This window comes from Diadema setosum, chromosome 10, assembly GCF_964275005.1.
Source record: "Diadema setosum chromosome 10, eeDiaSeto1, whole genome shotgun sequence".
Taxonomy (NCBI): Eukaryota; Metazoa; Echinodermata; class Echinoidea; order Diadematoida; family Diadematidae; genus Diadema; species Diadema setosum.
This window is the reverse complement of record NC_092694.1, coordinates 17,353,864-17,375,412: the sequence shown is the minus strand read 5'-3', so window position 1 is coordinate 17,375,412 and position 21,549 is coordinate 17,353,864.

Below are 21,549 nucleotides of genomic sequence, written 5' to 3'. Positions count from 1 at the left end.
AAAACTGAAGTTACGTTCCGAAAAGAGATACTGGGTTTTTTTTACCTAAAAAGGACAAATTACCTGTCTATTTTAACGAGTGGCGATTTAAAATAAATTTTTACACTGCATAAATCCTCCTATAATATGTCAAGGAAAAGTACAAGAGCAGATTCTTAAAGCATGCTGCCTCTTTATTTATCTATTTGTTGAGGGGTGGTAGGTCATCCCACAAGACTGACAACCATGAGTCATACGGCCCATGAGTTCGACGCTGAAAAAAGGTCCATGAGTCATACATCAAACGAGTCACAAGGCCCACGATGAGTCGTAGGCAAATACAATGTACAGTGAGTCCGACAGCACGCAAACAATGCGCATGCGTACGACATTGGGCAAAAATGGCCCATGAGTCTGACATTAGTCAAACAAGGCCCATGAGTTCGACGCTAAGCGAAAAGGCCCACAAGACTGACAATTACATCATAGGGCTTAATGTTTCGGTCTCGTTAGCCCTTTTTGTTGTTGTCGTTGTTGCTTATATGGTATTGTTTGCCTATATAAGCGTCGGACTCGTGGGCCTTATTCATCTTAGAGTGTCGAGTTCATGACGTGCACCCAGGATTGGAAGGGGTTGCTTTTATACTTTTTCTAGTTTTTTCTTTTTTTTTTAATTCTTATCATTTTTACCATCCATTACCCCGGAAGTCATCACTGTATACATGTAGTAATAATATACTAGTTTATATATGTTACTGTTTCAGCAACTTGTAGTTAATTATGATTATTTCGACAAGACTTAGATTATTCATGTTCATGTATATCTACAGGAAGAAATTAGTGTGACCGCTCATATTAATTTTTGCGATTTTGGTCTCTTAAAGGGTTCGTATATTTTGGGTTAAGACCTAATTTCGGGTTTCTAACATTTTTTGGTGAGATTTAATGAGAAACATCTCATGAAATATGAAAGAGCATGTAATTCCAAGAGGAATTCAACATTTATTTGACAAAAACTGGTTTTGAAATGGCCGAGATATCCAAAACAGAGCGATCCTATACGATCGCTTTGTTTTACTTTGTTGTTGTTGTTGTTGTTGTTTTTTGTTTCAGCGATTTAAAAACCGATTTTCATAAAATAAACTTTAAATTCCTCTTAGAACGATATGCTATGTAATATTTTCAGAAGTGGTTTCTTGGCATTTCGCAAAATGTTAAAAGCCCAATCCTCATCTTCACCAATACTATGCCATATATCTATCTATATATATATATCTATATATATATATATATATATATATATATATATATACTTGATACCAGCCCACTTGTCTCCAGATTTGGACACGCCCGCGGCGCCATCGAATGCCGACCTAGCTGTATTGATAACTAGCATGAAAACGGCTACTGAGGCTAACTACGCGCAGCTGAACTCGAAGTTGGACACCGTTTCTTTCTGACGTTTACTCCCTAAAAACTGAACTTTCACGTGTCAAGCAGTCTGTGAATGAGCTAGAGAACTTTGCTACCGATGCTTCGGACCGGATTGGAGATATTGAAAATACCCAAATCCCTGATTTGATAAAGAAAATGGAGAAAGTGAAAAGTGAACTGGATGAAAAGCTCACTCTCTTCGAGATTCATGAACGCAAGTTGAATCTTCTAATCTACGGGAGACCTAAAACTATGCAAACGAGGATGTGTACGGCGAGTGCTTCTCCATTTTCTCCACCTTACTGAGAATTTCAACGGAAGAGGCCATGCACACTTTTCCTCTGGTCAACGCCCAAAGGCTTCCTAGAAGGGTCCCGGCAGGGAGCACCGGTTCTGATGTACAGTCCGACCCTATTATCGTCCGTTTTGGCCGTATGCAGGATCGTGATAGGATTCTACGCGCTTCTCAACAACGCCCGCGTCAGTCATCCTCCTCAACGGAGACAAGAGGCCATGGCATCACTATTCGTACCGACCTAGTGACCAGCCATGAAGCGGGAACGTGGCAGGCTTGCTACCATTGCCTACAACCTTGGCAACTAGGATAATAGTCAATGGTACGAGGGTCTTTCTGCAGACCAGAACCGTCACTGGTCCCAACGGGCCGCCGCCGGCTTGGACTGCATGGCAGGAAACGCCCCAATAATCGCTTTGCAAGTAAGCTATCGGATTGTAGCTTCATTGCTTTTGTCTGATTTTACTATAAAAGCCCCTATTCATTAACAGAGTTCGTTTGCATTGCTGAAATCAATTGTTCTAGACGGAACAGTGCAGTTCCTACTTTTTTTTTTCGTTTTTTTTTTCTTTTTGTCAAAAAGCGGACACCAGAGTGATTGTTATGACGTAATGATTTTGGCCTATATCAGATTCCCTACATAGGTCTAAATAACATGTCCGAATATATTCCAATTCACTTTGCTTCATCTTCACGAACATACCCTATCTCGTGACTGTTTATGTTGATGTTACTTTAAGATGTAAATTTTACTAGCATTTTGATGCTAGTAAGTACAGGTTCTATATGCACTTTCTTTTTCAATATTCAGCAATCTGCAGTATCAATGACAATGTCATTGTGAAATAATTCTGAAACAAAAACTAAACACCGGATTTTATTACCGATGTATTAACTTTTCCTTCTCGTGGGGTCGTATTATCATCCTGAAATTTGATATATTTTGGTATGTGTCAGGGGCGTAGCAGAAAAAAAGAGTCTATATATAATGATAAGTGGCTGGTTCATTTTTTGTTTTCCCCCACATATGCATTTAGTTTACATTATTCGTTTTGGGAGTACAGATTATAGAGTGTTGTAAACGATAAAGGTTTGTTGAAAGTGTATCTGAAATGTATAGAGAATATATGCTGAGGCGTCACATTAATTCAGCCTTAGTTTATCTATTCCACGGTCTTTCTGTTCCTCCTTAAATTCACACTATGCGGCACCTATAAAGCTATGCCTCATACCAGGTAATGATTTCATCTATGTGCACAAACAAGTATTATGTAACCTCTTTTGCTTTTTATTTCTGTAAATGAACTTGGCGTAAAAGTGATGAAATTTGACACATTCTTGGTATGTGTCATAGGGACAAAGCAGAATAAGCCGATGGTTGATTTTTTTTTTTTTTTGCGTGTGTTTTCCCAAAATAAGATAGAGTTTGTATTATTCGTTTTGGGAGTACAATTGTGTTGTAAATGATAAAGGTTCGAGGAAAGTGTACCGTAAGTGCATGGAAGATTTACGCTGAGGCGTCACATGAACCAAGGAGGTTTGAGAGATGGAGTTCCAACTGGCTGTAATTATTCAAACAGCTGCCAATTTTCTATTGATGCACAAAAGGATTCCACAAGTGCATTTGTGCCTTTGATGATCAGGGTTCCATGCCGCCGTCTTTTTGAGCAATCTGAAGATTCATTTTAAACTCTACATTATATCGTCTATATGCTGCTTATTTATATGTCAAATAAAATGAATGTTCTCTGAATGATAAAGCATATGAAACAAAAGTAAATCCCGTCCTAGATTATGTGCAAAAATGTAAACCTGAGCTGTATGTCGTGAAAATCTTTAAAACTGTACTCTTACTGCAAAGCCGATTTTATCGTCTTTCCGATCGCTTGCGACAAATGAAACTGATAAGGTATAATTTTCGAGTATAGTTCTTTATTCATTTATATGTTTGATAAGTTTAAAGTCATGTAAAAACGAGTAATTTTGATTTTCATTTCATCAATTTTTGTACAATCTTTATTCGCACATCCCCGTGCCTATACTATTAATGTGCCGCTTGTTTTCTAGGAAGGGACGGCGAAAGGCAATTACCATCAGAAAGACATATTTTCCTTTGAGAGTGACGAGACATAATGGAATGCCACATGGATCAATTGTCTTCCTATCTGTGAGGCAGCTCCAGTTCAGCACATACTTCAAATAATTCTGAGTGGCGGCATGAAACATGGGATAAGGGAAACAGACTGTTTTTACTCCATTTCACACACCTCCTTGCATGAACTCAGTTGCAGATGTTTATTCCTCGGTCTGTTTGTTCCTCTCTACTGTCACACAGCACACGCGGTATCTAAGTTATGCCTGTTACTAGGCAACCATTTATCCTTTTACATACCCGTAATTTGCAGCATCACTAATATCGACGTTGCCATGGTTGTTGAATCACTGATATATTTCCGCTAGGTAAATACAAATTTTTCTTTGGTATTATTCCTGCAGTATCAATTTTTTTTTTCTCTTTTCATGCACCCATATCAAAATTGATACTCTCTGATATGTGTCAAGGAAGTGACAAAAAGAGGAAGAGGAAAAGTGTATTAACAATGTTATATTTTTCTGTGTATCAGTGTAAAAAAACAAAACAAAACCCGAAATGTATTATTTTTCGTTAGTATTATTATCGTGAAGTATTAAAAGTGTGGTAATATGTGGGTTTAATGAATGTGTATTGGAAAATGTGTGGAGGGTCCGTCGTGTAAGATGCTTTGATACATTTTGTATGTATTCAGTAATAGTCAAGTTTCTTCCAAAGTCCTCTTTGTTCTTATCCACTGCTCTTTCCACACGGCATTCCATTTCGGATATGCCTGGTGCTGGTAACCACATTATCACATCTGTTTGTATACTCTAGGCACCTAAAATGCAATGTGAAATTTCGGTGTTAAAGAGCCTATAGCCGGCGAGGGTGTTTCTGTTGTCAGGCTGGGTATACCTCCAAGAGTGTCACGTGTTTGCGTGTTTGTTTTTCTTGGCAATATCTGTTATCCCTGCTATTTTTCCCCCTTCTCCTTCTTCTGTCTTACGCTGCTTTCTGCCAATGCGTATAAGGTGGTCGACGTAATGTTGAGCTTTACCAGTAGTTTCTACTATTTTTTTCTATAATTACAGTTATTTCTTTTCTCTTTTTTTTCCAGTAATACAGTTGATTTTTTCCTCTTTTCTTTCCCTTTTCCCTCTTCTTTCACCGACAGTTCTCATTGTAATTGACACTGATATTGCTGAATGGTTTGGATAGATCTGAAGTAAACATCATAGATATCATTTTTGGAGTATCTTCTTTTTTTTTCGAACAAATTGCGATATTCAATACATTTTTGTTATGTATCAAGAGCATATTATGGGGAAAAGGGACAAGGAAAGGTACAAGATTATCATGTGTGTATATAGACATCATGACTTCACGTGACCTTGGGGTGACTCTGCTGGGGTTGTGTGTAAATTCCAAAAGGTATGTTTGGTGGGAAGGGGGCGGGGTGGCAATGGCTTGGGCTGCCTGTATAATGCCCAGGTGAGATCGTTGGAGTCCTCCCCAGTGTTTATAGACGAGGGAGTTGCGCCCGGCCTAGTTCAGGGCTCTATTAGTTTGGGTTTTGCTCATAATGTTTTCCTTTTTTCTTTTAGTTTTTTTTTATGTAACATTGTCTCTTATTACACTTAAAATTGAGATCAAAATTGATTTCGAATATTAGCTGGTTTAACCGCAGTTTCTGCGGTTACTATGGCGTTGTTGGTTAATTCTTGAAGCTATAGATTGGTATGAGTGGTATTTTTACTCATGTATTTCAAGCACGCCGGGAGCCCCGCCTTGCTTATCTGGTGTTTAGTCATGTTCTGAGCAATATGTGTGCTCTTGTTCTTTTGTCTATGTTTTGTTTTGTATTCTTGTTTATGCTGTCGCTTGTCATGCTATCTCTCGTGTTCACATTCAGCTGTTAATCTATTTCCAATCCATGGTTTGGTCCCGCTCTGCTTATGTAAAGTTTGCTATTTTCCAATTAGGAGCCTATACGCTCCATATTGGACACTTAATTTTGATTGTTAATAATGGCGCAGATAGACAATTTTGCTTATCATTCTTTAGGGAATGAAGATTTGAATGATCTTTTTGGAATCAATCAAAAGGATAAACAAAGTGAAAATAACTCTTTTAGATATGAATGCCGTGCAGCAGATACCATTAATTCTATTTTTGGTAATTTGAATGTGAATGAAGAAAATTTATTATATCACGGTTCTGATTATCTAACGATTAATCAGTTTCAGTCTTCAGAGATATCAAATGATAATTTTTCATCGATGCACCTGAATGTTAGAAGTTTAAATAGTAACTTCGAACATTTACAATCTTTATTAGATAATTCTACCCAGATTTCATTTTCTGTTATTGGGCTCACTGAGACGTGGCTTACTAAATATTCCCCTCATTCTTTTGAAATTTTCTTGTTATGATTTGATTACAAATAATAGAACTAATAAGGCAGGAGGAGGGGTTGCATTTTATATCAAACAACATTTTGATTATTCGTACACACCGAACTTAACTTTATGAATGAAATTTTAGAATCTTTGGTTGTTGAAAATAAATATCCCAAAGTCTAGGAATATTTTGATTACATTGATATAGACCATTGTAGACCTCCAAACTCCAGCAGTGCATTCTTAGAAGCTTTACAGGATCTCATTCATAACCCAATTTTTGTTAATAAAGACTGTTTTATCATGGGCGATTTCAATATAGATATTCTTAAATGTCACACAGCAAATGCCTCTCAGAATTTACTTGACAGTATGTTTTCAGCTCCCTTTTTACCACTTATTACTAAACCCACCCGAGTAACAAATAATACAGCTTCACTTATTGATAACATATTTTGTAATGTTACGCCCACTCCTAAATCGAATATTATTTTATCCGATATATCAGACCACTTCCCAATTTTCACATCCATTCCAGTCACCACGAAACCAATTAGTCCCACTATAGAGAAGCATTCAGAAAAGTTACACCGGAAAATTTACAGAATTTGAAGAATAGTTTGAATGAAGAAACTTGGGGAGAAGTATATAGCACTCATGATACGGATCTATCATTTGATGTTTTTATGAATATTTTGAATTCTCATGTAGAGAAATATGTTCCTTTGGTTGAAGTTAAACGTGATTATAAAAAGTATCCTAGATCACCATGGATAACAAAATCTCTTTCACAATCTATAAATCGAATAAATAATTTGTATTATGCAGATAAAATCAAACACACTGAACAATCTCATTGTAAATATATTACGTATAAAAATACTCTTACAAGAATATTGCGTTATGAAAAAAAGAAGTATTACACGGTTCAGATATCTTTTTTTAAGCATGACGTGAGTAAGACTTGGAAAATAATAAACAGTGCTATAAATTTTGTATAACAAGAGTTGTTTCTGATGATAAGGAAATAACAGACCCTGCGTCGATTGCAGATGCATTTAACATTTATCTTTCTCAGACTGGACATGATCTAGCCAATGGAATTCCTATATGTCAAAAGAAATTTTATGAATTTCTCCGTTCACCTAGTTCAAATTCATTCTTTTTTGATCCGATTATTAGTTATGAGGTAAAAGATATCACTATGAGTTTGGAAAGTAAAAGAAGTTCGGGAAATGATTGTATTGATAACGTCATATTGAAAAATATAAATGAGTATATTGTTGAACCTTTAACCTATATTTTTAATTTGTCATTAAGTAATGGTGTTGTTCCGTTATGAATGAAAATTGCCAAAGTAATCCCAATATTTAAGAAAGGTAACAATGAAGATATTAGTAATTATAGACCAATTTCATTGTTGTCATCGTTTTCAAAATTGTTAGAAAAAGTTGTTTATTCTAGACTCCTCAAATTTCTTGATTTTTATGATATTATTTCTGATTCACAATTCGGTTTCCGCAAAGTACATAGCACTTCTCAAGCAATTCTCTCCTTTATTGAAAAAGTAGCTAAAGCAGTAGATAGGGCTCATCACACAGTGGGTGTCTTCCTGGACCTCTCCAAGGCCTTCGACACCGTTGATCATAAAATATTACTTCATAAATTATGTCACTATGGTACACGTGGTAAGGCCTTGGAGTGGTTCAGGAGTTACCTTTCAGATCGTAAACAGTACGTTTTTTTATCTGGTCAAAACTCCTGCAACCAATCTGTCAAATGTGGTGTTCCTCAGGGTAGTTTGCTGGGACCTCTTTTCATTTTGTATATAAATGATATAACAAATGCTTCTAATATTTTATCTTTTGTATTATTTCTGATGACTAATGTTTTTCTTTCTCATTCAGATCCTCATATTTTGGTGGATTTTTTAAATTCTGAATTAAAGAAATTATTATGTTGCATAAGGTCAAATAAGTTGTCTTTAAATCTTCTTAAAATAAGTGTATATTATTTAGTAATACTTTGAATAGTCTCCCTATTAATATAAAAATAGATGATATAATTATAGATGAAGTTTCATCAATGAAGTTTTTAGGTTTAGTTATTGATAATAAACTTTCTTGGAAGTCACATATTGATAGTATTTGTCGCACAATATCTCGAAATATCGGTGTTATTAATAGAGTTAAGTATTATTTCCCCACTCCCACCCTTTTAATGTTATATTCAGCTTTAATTTTACCTTATTTTGATTATGGTATCATAGCTTGGGTGAACACACATCCAACCTATCTCGACAGACTGTCCCGTCTCCAAAAAAAAAAAAAAAAAAAAAAAAAAAGCTGTTCGAATAATTTGTCATGCATCTTGGACAGCTCACATCGATGTTTTATTTTCTGAAAACAAAATTTCAAAGATAACCGATATTTATTATTATTGTCTTGGTCAATTTATGTATAAACTCTTTAATAATTTGTTGCCGACTGTTTTCACCAGCATGTTTGCGAGAAACTGCTCGTTCCATAAATATCCGACCCGTCACTCCGATGAATTCCATCTGCCTTTAACTAGAACTATGTTTACACAATCTATATTTACAATTGCTGGACCTAAATATTGGAACAATCTTTCTAACAGTCTATAGGGCATCCCCAAATTTAAGTTCTTTTAAGAATAATCTGAAGAAAAATATTTTGAATAGTTATAACAATTCATCTAATTATCATTATGAAAATTGATATTTGTATATTAATCTCATAAAATTTAGAATTGTGTTTGATTCTTTATTGGTTGCAAAGAAGTGTAAAATCCAACCTTATATTCTGTTGAAATCACAGCTAAGCGGTTCCATCCATCCACTACCTCTCGTCTTGATATAGCCTTCTTCTATTTTTTTTGTGTATTTATCTTCACTCCACGTAGTAAGTTTCTCTCTCTCCCTCTCTCTCCCTCTCTCTCTCTCTCACACACACACAGACATACTCTCTCACTTTCTCTCTCTATCTCTCTCTCTCTCTCTTTCTTTCCTCTCTCTTCCGGCATGACAGCAACTTAGTGTATAGGGATTTGTTCAGGGTTTTTGTTTCGGATTAGTTAGGTTAGTTATAGGTCTTTTGTCTTAGTTTCTTTATTTTATCCATTTTCAATGTATATCAGTCAATCGATCATATATTTTCTTGTATTACGTGTGGGGGGAATGCACCCTACAAGAAAAGCTTTTTGGCATTGCTCCCCATTTCCAACATTTGCGTATACATTGTACTTACAATTTTTCTGTAAACTTAGTATACTTTATTTTGTAAATTATGAAATCTATGTACTTGTACTGTACTGTAATATATCTATATGTTTGTGTTGGTAATGAAAAATAAATGAATGAAAAAAAAAAGAAAAATATAAATGTATATGTCATGATATACATTTAGAAACATGAAACAACAACAACAACTACAACAACAACGACAACAACAACAACAACAACAACAAGAACATGCGCTTCCCCGCCAAGATGATGCGTTATAATAAGCAGATACTATGATCTCCCTGGGGGGCGTCAAAGCCTCCTTCCCCTAACCTTCCTTATGTTATCAGGTATCTCCAAGAATGCGTGGAAGGTGGACTTGTGAAACTCGGGTGAGAGCGAGACCCCTCGGGCTGGGTATCCCCACCCCTGACGTGTGATCTAAATGACAGCGCTCTCAAACGGCTCGACTCACTGAGTTTTTGTCCTCTCTCGATGGATGAGAGTGAAGGGGTCCAGAACAGTCCAGAATTTGGCTTAAAGGAATGATATAGTATGACATGGATGACATGAGGATTCAGCTTTTCTAACTTTTTGCGAGATACTTAAAAATATAGAAACAACTTTATCAAATGTTAAAGAGCATACAATTCGAAGAGATATTCCAAGTTTGTTTGATAAAAGTCGGTTTTGAAATGGTTGAGATGTGCAAGAACAATGTAAAACAAAAGCGATCCTAATAGAAGGCGGACCCCGCCTTTTATTGGGATCGCTTTTCTTTTTTTTTTTTCTGCATATCTCGGCCATTTCAAAACTAATTTTCATCAAAGAAACTTAAATTCCTCATAGAATTATATGCTCTTTCATACTTCACAAGAGGTTCCTCATTATCTCAAAAAATTATCATCAAACTAGAAATGTCGCTATGGCGACTGGTATGCCTCCGCCATAATGTACGATTCTCCTAATAGGTCTATAGTACGTTTTGACAATGTGTGATGACAAAATGGCAAAATGTTATGTTGACATGTTATAATGTGTTGAATGTTCACTTTCCCTGAACTAGGCTTAATTGGATGAACGGCTACATTTTCTAAGAGAGCATGTATTTGGGGGATTCGGGGACTTTTACTTGACTTCTGACCCTTTTATAAGTCTCTATGCATTGAGTAATTTTCAAGGTACAGAGAAAAAGTGTAATTTCTGTATTAGATAGTAAATTGTTAGCATCCTGACCTGGCATTTGACCCTTGACCTTTGAAACTTGACCTTTGACCCTATGACCTTAAAATTCCCAAGAGAATCACTGTCAGCACAACATGTATGTATATTAGTTTCATGATGATACCTGGAGCCACTTCCGAGATATGGAAGAAGAAGTGAAATTTAGCACTTTCACTTGACTTTTTGGCCAAAATCTTCCCAGAGAATTTCTATTGGGTAATACATGTATACACCGAGTTTCAAGAAAAATCTTGCAGCCATTGCATAAATATGATGGAAAAAATGAAATTTAATAAGTTGACCTTAACCTTTGTCCCCTGATCTTTGACATCATGACCCTAAAAATTCCCTAGATAATCACTGCCAGTCAGTGGATACATATGTACTATGTTCAATGAAGATACATTGAACCATTTCCAAGATATAGAGAGAAGAGTGAAATTTCAACATTTACACTTGACCTTTGACCCCAAACTCTCACTCGAGAATCTTTATTGGGTAATACATGTATACACTAAGTTTCAAGAAAGTACCATAAGGCATTGCATAGATATGGGGGAAATGGTGAAATTTTGAGCATTTGACCTTGACCTTGACCTTTGACCTTGAGCATCTACACCCAAAAGTTGATAGGCACAACTTCACCCCCTCATACATATACAGGTTTCATTACAAAACTTCAAACGGTTTTTAGTTATGCTGTCCACAAAATTGATTACGGACGGACAGACGGACGGACGGAAGGACGGACGGAAGGACGGAAGGACGGGCAACCCGAATACATAATGCCTCCGGCGACACTTTGTGGAGGAGGCATAAAAATGCTGGAATCCAAAAGCCCATCTCAACGGAAACTATCATCCCTTTAAAATTGAGCAAAAGCTGGGCATGTTGTCGAATCCAATCGTGGTGCACGTTTTTTGTGTGTGAATGTGTGTGTGTGTGTGTGTGCGTTTTATGGTTCATCAAAATGCTTAGTTATCCGTGCATACATATTTTGATACAGTGGGTTGAACGTCTCGTAAAAATGCATACAATGTAGGCGCTGCGTATATCAATACTTCCAGATACTTATTGCATTAGTGCACACATTTTATTTTTTGTTCTCTCAAAAATGACTCAAAGACACAAATTTACATCTTACAACTTAGTGTACAAACGAGAAATAACCAAGCACATAAAGAAACTGAAATACTATACATTATGGTAAGCAATATTGAGAATCCAGCTCCTAAAAAGCAATAAAAGCACGCATTATGTAATTTGGTGTAACGTACTTTTATCTTACAAACGGCATTACTACAGCTGCAAAATCCAATTATTCTTATTGTACGTGTATACATATTTTCATTCACGTTTTCTATACTTAGATCCTATTAATTTTTACGAAGAAATTGGACGATGACATATTAATAATCTTTTACCAATCTTTAAAAGTCTGCGAATAACTAGATTAGAAGTTGTATTAAGCAAGTTTCGCACAGTCGATGTTACATGTATTATCTCAGTCTTTCCGAAATGAACACTACGGCTCTATTTATACACTACTTGCAACATGTCTCTTTCACGCCTACTTTACAGCTCTCTACTGTGCTTTTATACATGTAACTGCTTGTGCTGTACATAACTTAGAATGCATGCCGATACAGGTTGAGCCAATGAAATAGACCAAGGAAACAAATTAATAATCTTAATCCACAATCTGGGATTTGACTACGAGTTTTGGATTAACATACATTGTGTATACCTGTATACGTCTCGAACGTCTTTTCGCAGTTATGTCACATTGAGTGATCGTTCTACTGTCTGTTTGTGTTTGTTCGTTTGTTGTTGTTGTTGTTGTTTTGTTGTTGTTGTTGTTGTTGTTGTTTTTTTTTTTTGGGGGGGGGGGGACGGCCAAGAGGCGATTGGATGATGTTCAGTTATTACAAGTAAGGTGAAATTGCGTCCAACTGATTCATTCCAGCAACAAATTCTGACAACTATACCAAAAAATTGATACACCTCTTTGTCAAACCAACTGTCGCATAAGTTCATATACTGTTAACTGGACAAAACTGCGTCGTGGCTTCTCTTACTGTGAATTATTCGAATTCCACTGCTAACATTGCAATGGAAGGCACTTGAATGATCAGTTGATAAGTTCGACAGGAGCATATTCATTGTAACTGCCTTATGTGATAAAAATGGGAGTATAGTAGCTTCATCTCGTTCCTTAGAAAATTGTAAAGTAACGTTTTAACGTTGATTGTACTAGGTGTTACATTTCCCACTTTAGCTTGAAAACTATATATACAGTGTATCAGATAAAACTGTCATTGATATGAGTAATAACTAAATTGCCTACAATTTAGTTGGAGGTGATTTGAATATGAAAACCAATACAAGTTTCATGAAATCCATGATCAATTTCAAAGTTAGGTTCCAAATTTTAGTCAAATTTGAACTCTCTGTACAAGACCTGAACTTTACACAGGAACTAATGATGTGTATGTGAGTGTGTACTTACAATGACCCTGAACAATGGACCTGGATACCACCTGTTAAGAGCTCTGCTCTAAGGCATATGAAAGCTTATTAATTATTCATGATAGACTGCCCTGGGCACTGCTAGTCGGAATTCATAGCAAAGGGTGAAATGCATGCACATGAAAAAAGTAAGCACATGTTTCCATGTGCTTGCATACACCACATTTCAGAATGAGTAAAGAATAGCTGTGCTAGTGGAATTCCTCATGAATAAATAATGAGCATTCAAATCCTTGTCATTGTCCAGGACTATTGTCTGGGTGTCAACTCAACACGCCCATACATGTGTAGCGCCGAAACTTTTAGGGTGGGGGAGGATCTTTCATTAAACAGATTTAACACGCAGCGGAAGAATTTTTGTTGGGCTTATTGTTATGTGTATGTGATATTATGTTAACATTCACTGACACTGAAAATAATACATATCCCCACCTTACGGTCTACTGGAAGGTTTCACATACATACTACAAATAAGTAACATCAATATCACTCAATCACAACTACACACATGCACACCAATACATTCACACAGACGGCATGGTGAAACACTTTAATTTACACTCACCATCATACATACTATGCTCACCAGCAAAGAGTGATTAAATAAATTCACTACCATGACTGCTGATCGATAACTATCAAGACAACTGTCTTTGAAGGAAATATATAGCTTCCTTTAATGGTTATAAAAAGAACACATATACATTATTTACAATAAGATTCGGTTATGCCAAAGGCATCCCAGTTAAATCCTACATGTCTGGATTACTGTCCAATTTCTCATCGGTTTCTTAAATCATTGTAAACCTGTTCCTGACATTTTAACCAAGTGCGAGACATTGCAAAGATTGAGCAAGTTTTCAGTGCAGACTTATATCTGAGCCATTGTATCAGGTCACTGTAGTCGAGTTGACCTAAAATACCAAAAGTTGTGAAGACTGTCAAAAGCTGGGATGCTCAACACATCCTCCCTCTTTGAAGAGCGGGAGCAAACGAGGATAATCAAATAATTTCTTCTGTCTTACTTCAAAGACTTCTATTAAATGAAGCAAAACTTCATGGATCAAACATGAATCAATTAATCTTAAAACGTAATGTTAAAACATGAATAACATTCGATACATAAATACACACAAAGTAATTTTATGGCAAGTAACCGATCTGTTCAGTTAAGCTTGACATAAATGCATTGTGAGCCTAATGTGATGTGGCAGCCACAGATAGCTGCAGTCTATCTGATGGTCCTGACAATACCACTTCATTTAAATCCAAAATAAATGTGACTTTCATTTCAAAGTCATGCAATTGAAGCGTCAAACAAAGCACCATGTAAGGCATAGCAACACTGAACAGATGAACAAATAACCTAATGTGCGATTTACCAAAGTGTCAATACATCATAAAAGCAAATGAGCTTAACTCTCGGAATCAATAAAATGTAAAAAACATACAAACAAACACACACATGTTATCAATTGACTTCTTTCAACTACTTGAACTACAACAAAATCTAATTCATTCTTAATGATATTGCTTCAAAGCAATCACACATATCAATAACGACACAAATAAAATTGAGTGCAAATAGCTTACCTGAAATATCAAAAGTTGTGAAGACTGTCAAAAGTTGAGATGCTCAACACATCCTCGCTCTTTGAAGAGCGGGAGCAAAAGAGGAGGAAGTTTGAGCCAAAATGATGCAAGATGAGGTGAACGGTACCATCTTGCTATATTAGAGGGTGGATACTGTAATCTGAGGGGGGTGGGGAGTGGTTGTGGAGTCTTCAGGTAAAGCATATTTCATACATAGTGAGCTGTTTTACCACATTGTTATTAGCACTTATACACATAACACATGAAACACATTTTCTTAAACTAATTACTCTCAAATATCATAACTTCAACAAGGGCGCCGGAAGCGGGGGGGGGGGGGGGGGCAGGGGTGGCACTTGCCCCCCCCCCCCCCCCCAAACATGTTGGCCCCCAAAGTGCCCCCTGTAACAAATAATTAATCACTGATTTAAAGACCAAAATGAACAATAAAGGCATATTTCTTGTCTAAATGTAGTAATTTCATAACTGAAAATGCAAAAATTTTCGCCCCTAACGGGGCGAAAATTATAATACACTAACAACATACAGTATTGTATCTATACACTAATAGGAACTTATGAGTAAATTTAGTGTATAGATGGTAGCCTCGTGTCCTCGAGTGTGCCCGCTGAAACATACCTTTAGTAAACCTTACATTTTTCATTTTATTCTTTGTTTTCTAGCAGTATACGAATATTTTTCATTGTTCGAACGATGCGATCACGTTTAAGCTTTTAATGAGTACATTTCAGATAAATTGCAAAGTGAAAGTGGCTCGCTCGTTCTGCCCGTACTTATAGTAAAATGAAAAGTTTTCATAAGTTATTATCATAGTCCTTCGCAGTGATTTCTTTTACTATGTTTAATTCCTCAGAAATTTAATTCAAAATGCTCTATAAAAGCGACTTTTATACTCTGTTTTTACAAAAAGTCCCTACCGTGGGAGGGGGTATAATCCTCCCACACCCTCCCCCGCTCGGTCGCTTCGCTCCCTCGACGAGGATCTCACACCATCACATAATATACCCCCGTATATGTTACAGGGTGTGTACAGTTCTGGTCGAGGTGAGGATTTAGCTTGTAACGTTTTGCGAGATATTCAGAAACCACTCTATGAGATGTCAAAGAGCATGCAGTTCTAAGGGGTATCAAAAGTTTATTCAATGAAAATCGGTTTTGAAATGGCTGAGATATCCAAAAACAAGGTGGAACAAAGAGATCCTAATAAAGTTGTGGCATGTTGCCTTTTATTATTAGCGCTTTTGGGGATATCTCAGCCATTTGAAAACCAATTTTCATCAAATAAATGTTGAATCCTTCTTACAATTACATGCTTTTTCATATTTCATAAGAGGCTTTTCATTATCTCACTTAGGAATGTTCAAAACATGAATCCCCACCTCAACCAGTACTGTACAGTCCCTTTAAGATCATAGTCCTTCCAACTGATTTTTTTTTCAATATGTTAATTCCCTAGAAATTTACTTTTAAATGTTCTATAAACGCGACTTTTATACTCTGTTTTCACAAAAAGTCCCTACCGTGGCAGGGGGTATCCCCCCTCCCACACCCTCCCCCCGCTCGGTCGCTTCGCTCCCTCGCCGAGGATCTCACACCATCACATTATTATGTACTCCCGTATGTAATAATCATAGTCCTTCGCACTGATTATTTTTCACTATGTTTAATTCCTTAGAAATTTGCTTTTAAATGGTCTATAAACGCGACTTTTGTACCCTGTTTTACAAAAGCTCCCTACAGTGGGAGGGGGGGGGGGCCCCTTTCCACACCCCCCCCCCCCCGCTCGCTCGCTCCGCTCCCGCGCCGAGAATCTCACATCGCACATAAATGTGCCCCCGTTGACATTTCCCCCCCCCCCCAAACCAGAAGTGTTCCGGCGCGCTTGAACTTCAATATACTCGAATAACCTTTATCCACCTTCATTTGTTGAGATGGAGGAGTCCATTTCTCATTAATGACTAACGCTACTTTCTCGAGAAAAGGCAATAGAGAGGGGAAGGGAGAGGAAGTAGTAGGTAAAGAGATTAAGGGGAGACAGAGAGAGAGGGAGATTGGGAACCAAGAGTGGGAGTGGATAAAGCAAGAGAGAGGAGAGAGAGAAAGAAGAGGGCAGTGACGTGAGCTCCTACCAGAAGCTGGTATATATCATGTCCATTACCATGGCAACCACACTGACTGGACTTCGGAACCTGTCAGCACACAGGTGTGTGTTTAGAGCGGTCCATTACTGACCAGTAGTGACCATAGTGCTTAGGAATGTGAGCTGCTTGCCCACTTTCACTTTGTTATAACATCCTAATCATCATCCTGCTATAGTTTAGACTATTCTAACATGCAATACAAAACATTATCTTAATTGCAAAATAAGTTTATCTATATTACTTAATGTTGCACCAAACAGGGGCTACACATGCACCCATTGACTTCTGTGCAAAGTTAAAGTTTTGTACAGAGGGTGGAAAATAGAGCAAAATCTGAAACCTAACTGAAAAATTAATGTTTAATTTCATGAAACTGAATTATGCTATCATTTTAAAATTGCCTCCAAAGAAAAAAATTGCACACTATTGCTCACTGATGTCAGTGTTATCTGATGAATAGATTTTGAACTATTCAGGATCAAAAGTGGGAAATGTTTTTTGTAACACCTAGTATGATCTGTGCCATTATACTTCCGCGCTTAGGGAACTGGTTTCATAACAAAATGTAAATCTAGACGCCAGGAAAAAATATTAATTGATAATAACTTGGTGCTTCTCATGAGATCTACGAGATGATCAGTTGTATACTTTTCTCATTGAGCTTTCCCGAGTCAGACATAAAGATGACCAGCCTGTCGAATATTAGGCCTACCATTTATAATGTTTCTATACCTTTGAACAAATATAGAATGTATTGTGTCTATAGCTCCCCAGATATTGAATAAGTATTGACCTGTTACAAAATAAGCATCTTAAATTCTTTCTGGGTTATTCTTCGAAAGTAAATATATGCGATAAACTTGAAAAACGAAAATTTGAATTTAACTGCCGCTCAACGAACTATAAGAACTCCTGATGTGACGACCATAATTCCCTCATGATGACTTTATAAGTTTCGTAGGCGACCATTGTCGTATGCAATAGGTAAAGACTTCCAAAAGGGTCTAAAAGAACACCAATCACACGCCCTGTGGTTTTCCCGAAGAACATCGAGTGAATTGGGAATATTTCACTAAGGAAAGTTCGGATTACCCACTCCGTTCCATTGATGAACATGATGTAAACAAGGGAAGAGATATTCCACTTTGTTCTGTCGAGATTGTCCCGAGACAGTCTTTGAGCATTGAGCAGAAAAGCCGTAGTTAGCCAGACAACGATCGTAATGACGATGGAGTAGATTATTGCGGAGAGAGACAGCAGTACGTGTATATCGTCGCCATCAGAGGGCGAACCCCCTCTGAAGAGCACACCGACAGCTGCAGACGAGCGAAAAAAGTTTTGACTGAAAATCCCGCAGATGCATAGCAGAAGAAGGACATCATGACCTTTGAGTTTCCTTGCGTACATTTCTCGGGAAAACACTGATATTGACGAAGCGTCCATGTAGGTGAACGACTCGTTAACAAGGAGAGCAATTAGTGGGACAAGGTAAGCAATTTCTATGGCCCAGAGAACTACTACCTGTTTTACCAGGTCTGTCGAAGAAGTACTATTAAACATGCTTGGCACTTCGATACAAGTGACGTTTAGTATGAAGTAGGATAAACCCATGCAAAAGCAAATTGTCCAGGTCCTGTAAACGTGTGTCAGAATCTCAGGACACGACCACGTGAGTAGACGTTGCCATTCACCCCTACTTCTCATCTGATTTGGCCAGCACATGTGATTAAGATAGGATCTACAAGTTGTTCGTACACCTTTCAGTCGCGACGAAAGACTCTGCACGTGCCATTCTTGGTGTTGAGAATCGGTGTCATCCCGTTTCAACGCAGACTTTGGAATCAGAGAGTTCCACATCTGTAAAAACATCGCAGTAGCAATAATGCTAAATTCTGCATAAATTGGTGCCATTCTCGTGGCCCCGTAGTCATACAAAGTCTTAATTGTCTCACTCAAATCGCACGGCTGATCATAGGAACTGTTCATGAGCGGTTGTAGTGGATCGTTTAGCTTTACCCCCACCATCCACAATCCCCAAGACAGAAATATGGCAACCGTTGCGCAATTTGCGGTTGTTGCAACAAATACAGCGTCGTGATAGCTTGTAAAAAACAACATTGCAAAAGGAATCATCAGCATTAGAGAAATATCGGCCTGCTCGTAGCTTAACACATGCAGAAAGGATTCCCTACATGTCATTTCCCCAATGAGAATACACACGATACCAATGACTACCCATATGCCAAACATGTTGAATACATTCACCATAGACCGGTGAGCGTTGAAGGTAGTAGACTGTTTGACTGGGGAATCTCCGTTGATGATTGTATTGTATTGCCGAGTACGAGTGGGTGGGGCACATGAATTCCCAGGAGGTAAAGCTCCTTCCCTCTGGGAGCCATCTTCTGAAGAATGTTCGTCACCTATTGGCAGGCATGGAGGGTCTGGTACCGAAATATTGTCATATCGACAGCAGAAGGTGGAGTCCGTTCCACTGGGTCCATTTGGAGACGCTGGTATCGCGGACGACGATGGAGATGGCCCAGGCCTCTGCAGTGTGGTAAATGTACTCCTGTGTGGGGCTTGGATAAACGTGCTGCACATCGCCCGCAGACCAAGCAGTTGGGCACAGTGCCGGCAGCGCATCGGCCAGAGAATAAGTCCCTCTCGATGCAACTTCTTCTGATGTCGCAGGAGAAAAGCAAATGGTATAAAGACGGCTAGTCCAAGTATAACCATACAGATTCTCCTGACGACCATGAATACAGACGAACAATTCGGCATCTTTAAGGGAATAATTTGCAGGAAGGGCAGACAAACGCCGATGCTAGCGAGTAAACAAACAAACATTGTAGCATTATAGTGGCGTGACAACACGGCACACGATCCGTCACTGGGCATGTTGACTTCGTGATATGATTTTCAGTATATGCTCTATAAAACAAACAGTGTCACAGTGTAACGCAATGAATCCACAACAATCATCTGTGCTTCAGGAAGCCGCTTTGGTGGACAGCTTTACACTGTCGACTGTCAATGTCTGACATGCAGTTGTTCTCTAGTTCCGCAAAATACACTGAGACAATGACACAAGGCGTGATGACAGTTTCAATCACGTGACACAATATCTATTTACACACACTCTCAGAGAGCTTTGCAATTTGTAAGCTTGAAGCGTCAGCTTGTGAAGAACAGCAATGATTCTTGGCATGTTATTGTACTAGCTTCCAAGTCGTCAATCACTCCGATAATCTCGTGTCGCAACACCTAAACCAGTCTTCGTCCCTTTTCAGTTTAAATATTATTTTCTTCTTTTTATTTCGCCCATAACCACTAATTGGTCTGTCATGAATTATGATAAGAACACTTTCACTTCTCTGAATGCTCGTCTGGTCTACATCATTAAGTTAGCAGGGGCGTCGATCCGTTTTCAAGATTGGGGGGGGGGGGGGGATGGGTGGTGGAGCTGGAAGATATTATGTGCAAGAAACCGAGGCGACCGAGCGGGGTGGGTGCTGAGGCAGGGAGTATCCCCCCCCCCCCCCCCTCACCATGCAAGGAAGATGAACACTTTCGGTGACATCTAAGAAATGCCCCCCCCCCCCAAAAAAAAAAAAAAAAAAAAAAATAATAATAATAATAATAATAAAAAAAATAAATAAATAAAAATAAAAAAATAAAATAATAATAATAAATACTAAATGCATTGAACGTCGTATTCGGTGAAATGTAAATCAACATCTATCTTGGCTCTTGTTCTGCAAGTGCGTCATCACTGGATAAAAAGATGTATATGGATTTTGATGGGGTGGAGCGTTAATTCAATAGGGATAAGTGCTCAAAAAATACAGCGCATTTGCATTTTATAAATGAAAAAGAACGATTTGAAATACACTTTTGTTGGAATATTCGGAAGATTATCAATATTCAATGAGTGTATGGAGGACCGAGGAAGAGAATGGTCGAAGGGGGTGGGATATCCCCCATCATATTCGAGGAAGCTGCTGCATTTTTGGAATTGAAATTCAATAAGGTTTAAAACCTCATCATCTGTATAAGGTTTGAAAACGCATTACGGGATAGACACGCCGTCGATATGAAATACAGGTAGATACAATGTGCATGTATTTAGCAAATGAGTGTGATAAGCAAGAGACAACGGCTCATCTTATTTATGTGAAAAGGTTACACTATACTTAGGTATGAAAAGTAAACTAAGCTTCACACATCACATACACACACAGGAGAAGTATGGGACAGGGTTAAACGATATACACAATTACATGTTTGTAAGGCGGATCAGACTGTAAACTGAAACTGCATCACGAAACACGAGAGATATTATGGTTATAATAGGTCCTGTTAACAAGTGATCGACATTGTATTTTACTTCCTTGTCGTTCGTTAATTTTGTATATATATATTTTTTTCAAACAGTGCACTCCAGTAACACAGCGAACAAAACTACACGTTTATATCAAAATTTCGTAACAACGAAGAAAAGATTTCGGTCCCACAATGACATTGTATCATTCTTCTAATATCCTTCATTTGTTTGGTTATTCGGCTACAAAGAAATGTTGGTTAGACTAAAAAAAACTGCCGGACTTCGTTAT